The sequence below is a fragment of the Carlito syrichta genome, unplaced genomic scaffold, assembly GCF_000164805.1.
Source record: "Carlito syrichta isolate Samal-C Ts95f unplaced genomic scaffold, Tarsius_syrichta-2.0.1 Scaffold303277, whole genome shotgun sequence".
NCBI lineage: Eukaryota > Metazoa > Chordata > Mammalia > Primates > Tarsiidae > Carlito > Carlito syrichta.
This window is the reverse complement of record NW_007247373.1, coordinates 142710-151814: the sequence shown is the minus strand read 5'-3', so window position 1 is coordinate 151814 and position 9105 is coordinate 142710. Positions and strand designations below refer to the sequence as shown.

At 47.6% G+C, this 9105-nt stretch overlaps 1 long non-coding RNA gene across 1 annotated transcript; it reads right to left on the bottom strand.

Annotated features, from left to right (window-relative positions):
- Positions 1 to 1118: 1118 nt before the first annotated feature.
- On the bottom strand, positions 1119 to 5337 carry LOC103260635. Its single transcript, XR_504301.1, has 2 exons — positions 5096 to 5337; positions 1119 to 1647 (listed from the first exon to the last, which is right to left on the bottom strand). It is a non-coding gene; the product is annotated as an uncharacterized LOC103260635 (long non-coding RNA).
- Positions 5338 to 9105: the final 3768 nt, after the last annotated feature.

Here is a 9105-nt window from a genome sequence, read left to right as displayed (position 1 = left end):
CCAAAGAGCTAGGATTACACGTATGAGATACCACATCCCGCTAAATGGGGTCTTATTATGTTGACCGGTTGGTCTCAAACTTATGGTCTCAAGTGATCCTCCCATCTTGGCCTCCAAAATCACTGGAACATCATGCCTAGGCTTCTTTTGTATTAATAAAATATTTTCTGTTATTTTATTTTCTACCTCAAACTTGTCAGCTATATATTATTTTCCTTTAGCTATTACCCTAGAGATTAAACAGCATGCAGTCTTGACTTATTTCTGGCTAATACAAATTATTACTCTTACCAGTTTCCCAAATCTTCTAAAGCTTTAGGAACCTTTAGTTTCATTTATCCTCATCATCATTTCGTGGTAGTATCCTACATTTGCAATTCTGTACATGTACTTACATTCCATAAGACAGTATAACTGTCGGGTTGACACTTCATGTTCATTAATAATTACCCATATATTAATCCTTTCTGGTAGTCTTCATTCCTTCCTGCATTTCCATGTTTCTGAATAGGAATTTTAATTCTGAAGACTTACTGACAGTGAATTCCCTCTGGCCAGGAAATAATTTTTAAAAACTTTGCTTGTTTTATACAGTTAGTAGAAAAATTATATTTGGCCAAAATATGTGGCCTTTCTCTTATCCCCCTTCCCTATTCAAACCCTTCTTAGTCATAAACTGGGCAACACTGTGACATCTCATGGAGTGAGGCCAAAGGGCCTGAAAGACTCAATCGAGTTAACATATGAAGGTGAGGGGGACCAAAGTAAAACGGCCTTGGTTACTATGTCGTGTGTATACTTTTTTTTTTTGAGTTGGAGTCTCACTGTCGCCCAGACTGGAGTGCAGTGGCCGCTCCCGGCCACCGCAGCCTCGACCTGCTGGGCTCTGGTGATCCTTCCGCCTCAGCCTTCCAAGTAGCTGGAACTACGGGCGCACGCTAACATGCCCGGCTCAGTTTTTGATTTATTGTAGAGATGAGGTCTCGCTGCCCAGGCGGGTCTCAAACCCGCAGGCTCAGGCAATCCACTCACCTCAGCCTCCCAAAGGCGCGGGATTACAGGCTGAGCCACCGAGCCCAGATTTTTAACTGCAATGACATTCATTCAGAAAAGACATGTACAGATCAATACATCTTTACAAACAAAATGTGATACACACATTTTAAAACATTAAAGTGTTCCAAGAAGCAGAGTTTGGCATCTCACCAACACTACTCGCTGTTCCAGCAGACGGCTTCCAGGAAGCGTGTGTGACGTCCCCCTGGGAGACACTTCATCAGACCCCCCTGATCGCCCGCCTGCGACTTGGTTTTCTTCTCGCCAAGGTGTCTTTCTGCATCCAGCACATCTCTGCTTAAGCAGACCAAGCTGAGGTCTCCTAGTCAGCTGGCTTCCTTTGCCCCGAAGGAGGGACCCGTTCTCCGCAACTGCCCCAGCATCTCTTTCTGTGGGTAGTTCCCCTCGCTGACCGCGAGTCCTGGTGTCACTCACAGCTGCTCTGAGAAGGGGCTGATCTGGGTGGCAGGGCCTTCCTTCAACCGCACCTGCTAGCTGTGCTTGAGCCTCCTGTGGCGATGGGGACTCCAAAGGCCTGGGACGGTGAGGGCTGGTCCAGCAACAAGACCTTGGACTGTCTGGGAGGAAAGACTGAACATGAAAGTTTTGGCAGTCATTACTTGGGAGGATCGTTGGAGCCCAGGAGTTTGAGGCTAGCCTGGGCCACAACAATTAAATTAAATTAAGCTTAATTATAGGAAAGAAAAAGTAAGTTAAAAAATTTAGCAGTCACCATTCATTCAGGTTCTCTGCCAGAAGTTTCTATGAAGTGTCTCATAAATCCTTACAGTTCTATGAAGAAAATACTATCAGTATGCAACTTAAAACAAGTAAATGGAAGCGCAGAGAAGCAAATTGCCTCAGGCCACACAGCTGTTAAGTGCAGCGAAAGTCTGGACTGGGCCTAACTCTTGCCATTTCTCTAGGTCGAGCCACGTCTTCTCAGCTGCTGACGCCCTGTGACTCAGCTGCTCCCAGTTTCCCTGAAGTGCAGGAGCTGGAAGGGACCTCAGAGGTCACCCAGGCCAACCCTCTCACCTCACTGATAAGGAGACTGGAACTTGAAAGGCCAGTGGTCGTCATCCACACCCATGGGCCAGCCCTCCCCACATGTCAGCCCCTTCAGATTACACAAGTCTCTTAAGATGTGGTGTCCTCAACTGTGCTGACGGTGGTCCCTCTGCTGGAGGCCCCCTTTCTCCTCCTTTCAAGCTGGCAATTATCTCTTCCGCTTTCAAGGCTCACCCCGAGTCATTTCCTTCTAAAGCCTTTCCCGAGCTTCTGTGGTCCACAGTCAACAGTTTCTACTGTGCAGGGGCGAGTTACCACAGCTGGTCCGAGACCGCCATAATCAGAAAGGCCAGCTTCTGAAGTTGGCCCTTGGCTGGCCTATGAGAACTTGAACTTTAAGAGGATGCTGCTGATTTCCTGATAGGAGGAATCACTGTACCTATACTGTTTGTGCAGACATGTGGTTTATGTTGAACACCTGCTTTCCCACTGGGAGTCTGGAATCTTGGTACATGCTAGGGTGTCCACGTGACCAGCCTATACAAAAACTTTGGGCACTGGGTCCCTAATAAGCTTCCCTGTTAGACAACATCTCACACTTGTCATAATATTGCTGGAGAAAATAAGCATGTCTTATGCAACTCTATTGAGAGAGGACTCTTGGAAGCCAGCACCTGGTAGTTCTAGCCTCTGCCCCCTGCACCTTTCCCCTTGCTCAGTCTGCTTTGTATCCTCTCACTGCGATGAACCACAGTCATGAGTGTAACTACGGGCTGACTCAATCATGGAACCTGGGGAATCTTGGCTGGTCTTGGGAAACCCCGACACACCTGCCATATGCCCAAATATAGATTTCTTGCATTGATATCTCAAACATTTCAGTTCATGCATCCTTCACTGACACTGTTCACATCTTAAAGGGAAGTGTGTCTGCCATACTGTTATCTGTCATTCCTGTGTTAGCATGAAATTCAGTTCTATCACCCAGCAGAGCGTTTTCTCAGGGGGCTTCATCTAAACGTTTAGGTTCACAAGACCTCCATAAACCACACAACACCCATCTCCTCAGAAGAATATAGAACGGAAATGTAGATGCCCAGCAGGGAAGACATGGAGGTTCCTTTTCTAGGGGTGTTCTTGCAGCAGATCATGAGCTTACTTTTCTCCAGGTGACTGCTCAGACACAGGGAGATGAGAGCCACATCAGGTGGAAGTAGAAATCAGCCTTGCTTAAATGCCTTAGTCCCCATAAGAGCCAATATTTCCTGTAACAACTGTATGGGCATAGCTTTCAGCATCCCTGTAGTTCTAAGAGACACTGCTATCAGGAAAGCCCAAGCTGTGGCTTCCTATTAGGGATAATCACCCTCCCAGATGCTGCTGACAAGTCAGGAGTCACTTTTACCTAAAGTAGCATGCCTGGCAACAGAATTTAGATGCCACTTTAATAGGTTACCAAGGGAACAGAGAAAGAGTTACGGTAGCCAGCTCAAGATGGTTCCCAACGGTCCCTGCACCCTGTTTTTGTGCCTTCTCACACTGAGTGGGGCCAACTCACGAAACCACTAGGCTACTGGGGAAATGATGGTGGCTGCTGAGGTCAGGGCACAAAAGATACCGCGTCTTCTGCCTTGTTCTCTTTAAACACTCATTCCAGGAGAAGTCAGCCACCATGCGGAGGACATGCAAGCCGTCACGTGGAGAGGCCCTGTGGTGAGGAAGGAAGGCCTCCTGCCAACAGCCATGTAAACGCTCCGTCTTGGAAGGGGATCCTCCAGCCCCAACCAAGCTTCAGACGAACACCGCCCTCGTGGACATCTTGACGACAATCGCACGAGACCCTGAGCCAGAACCACCTAAGATGTCGCCAAATTCCTGCCCATAGAAACTGTGAGATAATAAATGTCTGTTTTTAAGTTTTGTGGATATTCATTACTCAGCAGTAAAGTCAGCTGAGGGTCACCTTCTCAGTCAGTAGTGGAAAGGGTTTTGTTAACCCTTTGCTCACCGTGTTTCGTCTGAGTGCTTGATTAATAGAGTGAACCTGAGCACAAAAGTGCCCCAGCGATTTCTGTTCCTTACTGAATTAGGAAAGGGTTTGGAGCTAAAATTGGGAAAGGATGATGGGGATAATCAGAGCACTACTGCACTATACAAGCAGTGAAAATGAGTGAGTTGGAGCTAAACACACCACATGGATTAATATTAGCTGCATAATGTGGAGTGACAAAAGTGAGTGCTAGAAGACAAAATACAGGACATCCTTTTGAAAAAGTTTTAAAGAAGTAAAACGACACAACATACCGTTTAGGTATAAACATCATGATAAAACAAAAACCAAAAAGGCAAGGGAATGATATTTACAAAGTTTATGACCATGGTGACCCCTGAGGACAGGGAGTCTGGACGGGTCAGAAAGGAGCATGGTGGTGAGTGCGAGTTACTGGTCAGATTGGTTCATGGGTATTCCAGATGCTACCAAATACTAAATGGAATAAAATGCACAGAAAGAGTCGCAGGTAGAACACAGATGCTCGTGTCCCAGGGACTGAGAATTATGATAAGCCCAATTCAAGAAGCCTGAGGTCCAACACGAAGGGGTGGTGGTGAGGGGGGGTAGTCCGAGGCCTGCCGGGAGGGCGGGGCGTCCCCATTTTCAGTAGTCGGTTAAGTGGGGATGGGGGCAGGTGGTCAGCGGGATGGAGGCCATGACCGAACGTACGAGTCTGACTCCGGGGGGCAAAAGCCAGCATGGCCTCAGGACACTGTGAAGGCTAAGATGTGGCAGGCGTGACCCATGCATACCCTCCTGGAGACCTGTGTCTGAGTACTAAGAAGGAAACACACACGCGAAGCTCTGGGGATCCCAGGATGACCATGAACCAAAGACATGTGCTACGACTGGGGCTGGGAGCACTCTGCCCAGAGAGAACTGTGGTCCTTCCTCCCTTTTCAACCAGACGGAGTCCTCCATTTTCATATCTGAGAGCCTCTCACCTCAACTCTGGTCTCAATCTCTGCTTCTTACCTGTAATGCTTAGGCAGAGCTGGGAGTCCTGAGCTTTCTTCTTGAGCTAAGTGTCCACTGGCTTAGGACACACACTTGCTTCTAGAAGCAACAGCTTCTTCATTCACACACATGGAAGGAGGCCTGTAAGAGGGTGGGTAACACTGGTTTTGTAAAGGAATCAGCACAGAACTGTAGTGAAGGGCCTAGAAGAAAACACAGTATCCCCAAGGATACAAGAAAAAAGGTGACGTCAGCGTCTTCATCAATTTCCCGGGGCAGTAAACTGTAGGGCAGACTCTGAGAGTCAGAGAGGTGAACACGGCCAGTCCAGCCTGGCAGAGACTGATCTTAGTGTCTTTCCCCAGTATCAGGGCTGTACATCTTGCTCTAGCTTGCTGGTTCAAGCCTACCGCCCTCCTTCCCATCCTGCCTCCCACCCACTATCCTGCATCAGCCTGCATCTCTCCAGAACTTTCACACCATCACAGCATCCTCTGCACTTGCTGGATGGCAGTCAGGACCCGTTGTGGCATGAGTAGTTCTGGTATCTACCGTTCTGTATAAATTCCTGGACTCAGCGTTTCATGACACAGCTCGAGTCTGCCCAGAATCCCACGAGCTGTTGGCATCGCCCAGGAGGTGAGTATGCTCAAATGCCACACAGGACATCTTGGGTGCATTTCTGCTCCCGGTTGTCTTCTTTTTCCACCTTCTCTGTCCTGAGTCCCTCTTGCCCAAGTGGAGTATGGGGCCCTGAGGTTCTCAGGTCCTTGAGTGCCATGTCATTATTTACTAGTCACAAGTGAGTTCTGCGGAGCGCAAACCCCTAAGAGTTCTTCGAATTCCTGGTGCTTCCTCTCTAGGGCCACTCCTCAAGTACAACAAACCATCATCAGTGTCAAACAACAGCTGTTGTGGGGCACATATAAAACATATGCCAAGCCAGTCATCACTGGGGTTTGTTATCAGAAGGGGAGAAAATATCTAAGAGCTGTTAAAATAGTGATAACTATAAGGTCTCCACAATGGACAAAATAATTTTGTCTTGTGGAATTATTTGATTAAAAAATTATGTGTAGTTCACCTTACTATCAAGTACAATGTCACAGAGAAAAGAGAGTATCAAATAGATCAACACATATCCTGGTTCTTGAATGGGTCACTCAGGGCCCGCAGAAAGTCCAAATACATAGAAAGTCCAAATTTTAGAAAGTCCAAATACATAGAAGAAAATCAGTTATCTATAGAAAAGACCCAAGAGATTGTCCATGAAAACCCCAAATCCAAGCTAGATGACTTGGATACAACTTCTGAGAGGTACAGCTACATAGCACCTGTATGTGGAAAAGCTTAGACCACATCAATTGCACTGGACTTTACTGTGGTTTTTGAGTTGGGGGGGTCTCACTTTGTTGCCCAGGCTGGAGTGCAGTGGTTTGATCATAGCTCACAACAGCCTCAACCTCCTGGGCTCGGGATCCTTCTGCCTCAGCTCCCCGAGTAGCTGGGACTACAGGTATGCACTACCACGTCTGGCTAATTTTGTTTTTTTTAATACAGAAAAGGTCTCACTATGTTGCCCCGGCTGGTCTCAAACTCCTGGCTCAAGCAATCCTCTTGCCTTGGCCTCCCAAAATGTGGGATTACAGGCATGAGCAACTGCGCCCAGCTGCACTGTACTTCAGCCTGAGAAAGAATATGCTCACATGGAAAGGATGCTAAGAGAGACAAAACGACTCATCTCGCCTTTAGTGCCTTTTAGCCACAATTAGCCAGCTTGACAGGCACATCCTTAGACTGAAGACACCCGATGCCATTAAGCCTGGACAGCATTCTCCCTGTTCTGATTCCATGCTCACTATGTGTGTCAATAGAGTTAATGCAAGAATCTGGTCTCCCGTGTAGTCTTCCTACACACTATAGGGTAATACAATCATCCAGTCTGACTGCAAGTTATACTTTTCACTAGAAAGGAATTAACACACCTTCTAGGTTTCTACGTCAACCCCTTGAGTTTGGTTAGCATTAGTGTATCTTCTGGAGGCAGCTTACCTCCGTGTGAACTAATGAAACTAGCTTTTGGGGCCTACGGAATGGAAGACCAGACACTGGAGCAAGGACACTTCAAGATACTGTTATCCAGTCATCCCCAGCAGGTCTTGTTCGAAACTGCAGCCGTTTAGTAAAACGCTAGCAAGTTACTTCTAGCTCTATCTGAAGGAGGGCTGTGCCAAACATGGGAAACTACCTTACTAAGGATTTCATTTGGTACTTCAGTAACTAAGCTGTCTTAAAAGATGTTCAGGATGCGGTGTGGTGGTGCACATCTCTAGACCCTACACAGTAGGCTGAGGTGGGAAGATGGCTGACGCCCAGTGAGCCTGCAGTGAGTGGTGACAGAGCAAGACTCCTCCTCTTAAAAAAAAAAAAGACAATGATTGTTCTAAATTGTATTACATGTCACAGCAAGATTCCAGTGCAAGTCATTTAGTGCATACATATAACACCTTTAAATGGTTTCCAGCTACATTCTATTTACACAGTGAGAAAAATTAATTGTATCTCCTAGGCCCATCTAGGAGTCTATGAATACATTTTCCAGACTTGTCATTAAGAATCCCTGAATGAGCCTGGCTCAGTGTTTCAGCTTGTAATCCCGCGCCTTTGGGAGGCTGAGGTGAGTGGATTGCCTGAGCCTGAGGGTTCGAGACCCGCCTGGGCAACTTGGCGAGACCTCATCTCTACAATAAATCAAAAAATTAGCCGGGTGTGGTAGCGCATGCCCATAGTTCCAGCTACTTGGAAGGCTGAGGCGGAAGGATCACCAGAGCCCAGCAGGTCAAGGCTGCGGTGGCCGGGAGCATGCCACTGCACTCCAGTCAGGGCGACAGAGTGAGACTCCAACTCAAAAAAAATTTAAAAAAAGAATCCCTGAATGTACTTACTTGGAGAGTTTCCACAAGCCACATTTTTCCAAATAATTATTGCCATTGTCTTATAAATAATTATAAATTGATAATGCCTGCTCAATAAAATTAAGATGTTATTTACTGGACATCATGTATGTAGGAGGAAGGGCAAGACTTTGTTCATTTCCTTTTGCAAGTGTTTTATGGTTTGTGGCACTTCATCATGGACCATGTTCTCGAACATTCAAGAAACTGAAACTATCCTTACTGAAATCCAGCCAGATTATTTCCCGAAAGTAGGCCAGAAATGCCTTTTGTGCAGGCCTGTGCCCAGGTGAACGATTTCTCTATGGGAGCATTTCTCAAAATGTGTTCTGGGAAAAACCACATTGGAGAGTCATTAATAGGGTACTACTCAAGTTCCTGTGGCCAGAATGCTTGAGAAACACCAGATAAACAAAGTTAAGTGAGTTCCACCACTGCAGGCCTGCTCGGAACAACTTAATATTCTATTATTAACAGCGTTAACAGACGATACTTCCAGTTTCAAGATCTCGTGTCCACCTCTACTTTTCTTCTCAGGAACACAACACGGTCCAGGCTCGTTTACGAAATATCTCCCAACACGATCCCACAGAAGAGCGTCCAAGACTCGTCAGGGTCACGAATGAACACACCGCCGCACCATCGCCCGGAGCGACAGGGAGGGAGGCTGCCGGCTCTGCCATCGGCGACCTCGCCTTCCAAGTGCAGGGACCTGGGGGGGGCTGCCCTGGCGGAGGACGAAGCCGGGCCGGCGCTCTGGGGTTCCCGTACCCAATGGTAAGCGCCCGACTTCACCCCCCCGCCCCCAGTCCTCCTTCTAGCTCCCAGTTCCTCGTCCTTTGACTCAGCTCTTCCTCCCCGGATCTGGCCAGTTAAACGCCCAAGTGCACTTTTGGGCTTAACTTGGCTGGTCTTAAATGGGCCAGTGAGTCGGTCTCAGACACGGGAAAGGGGCCCTCAGCCGCATCCTTTCTGATCTCCAAGCTTCCACTGGAGAAACGACATACTTTAAGCCGCAGGGGCGCCGGGGGCCGTCACCGGAGTGAAGCCCACAGCTGGGGCGGGAGGGGCCGG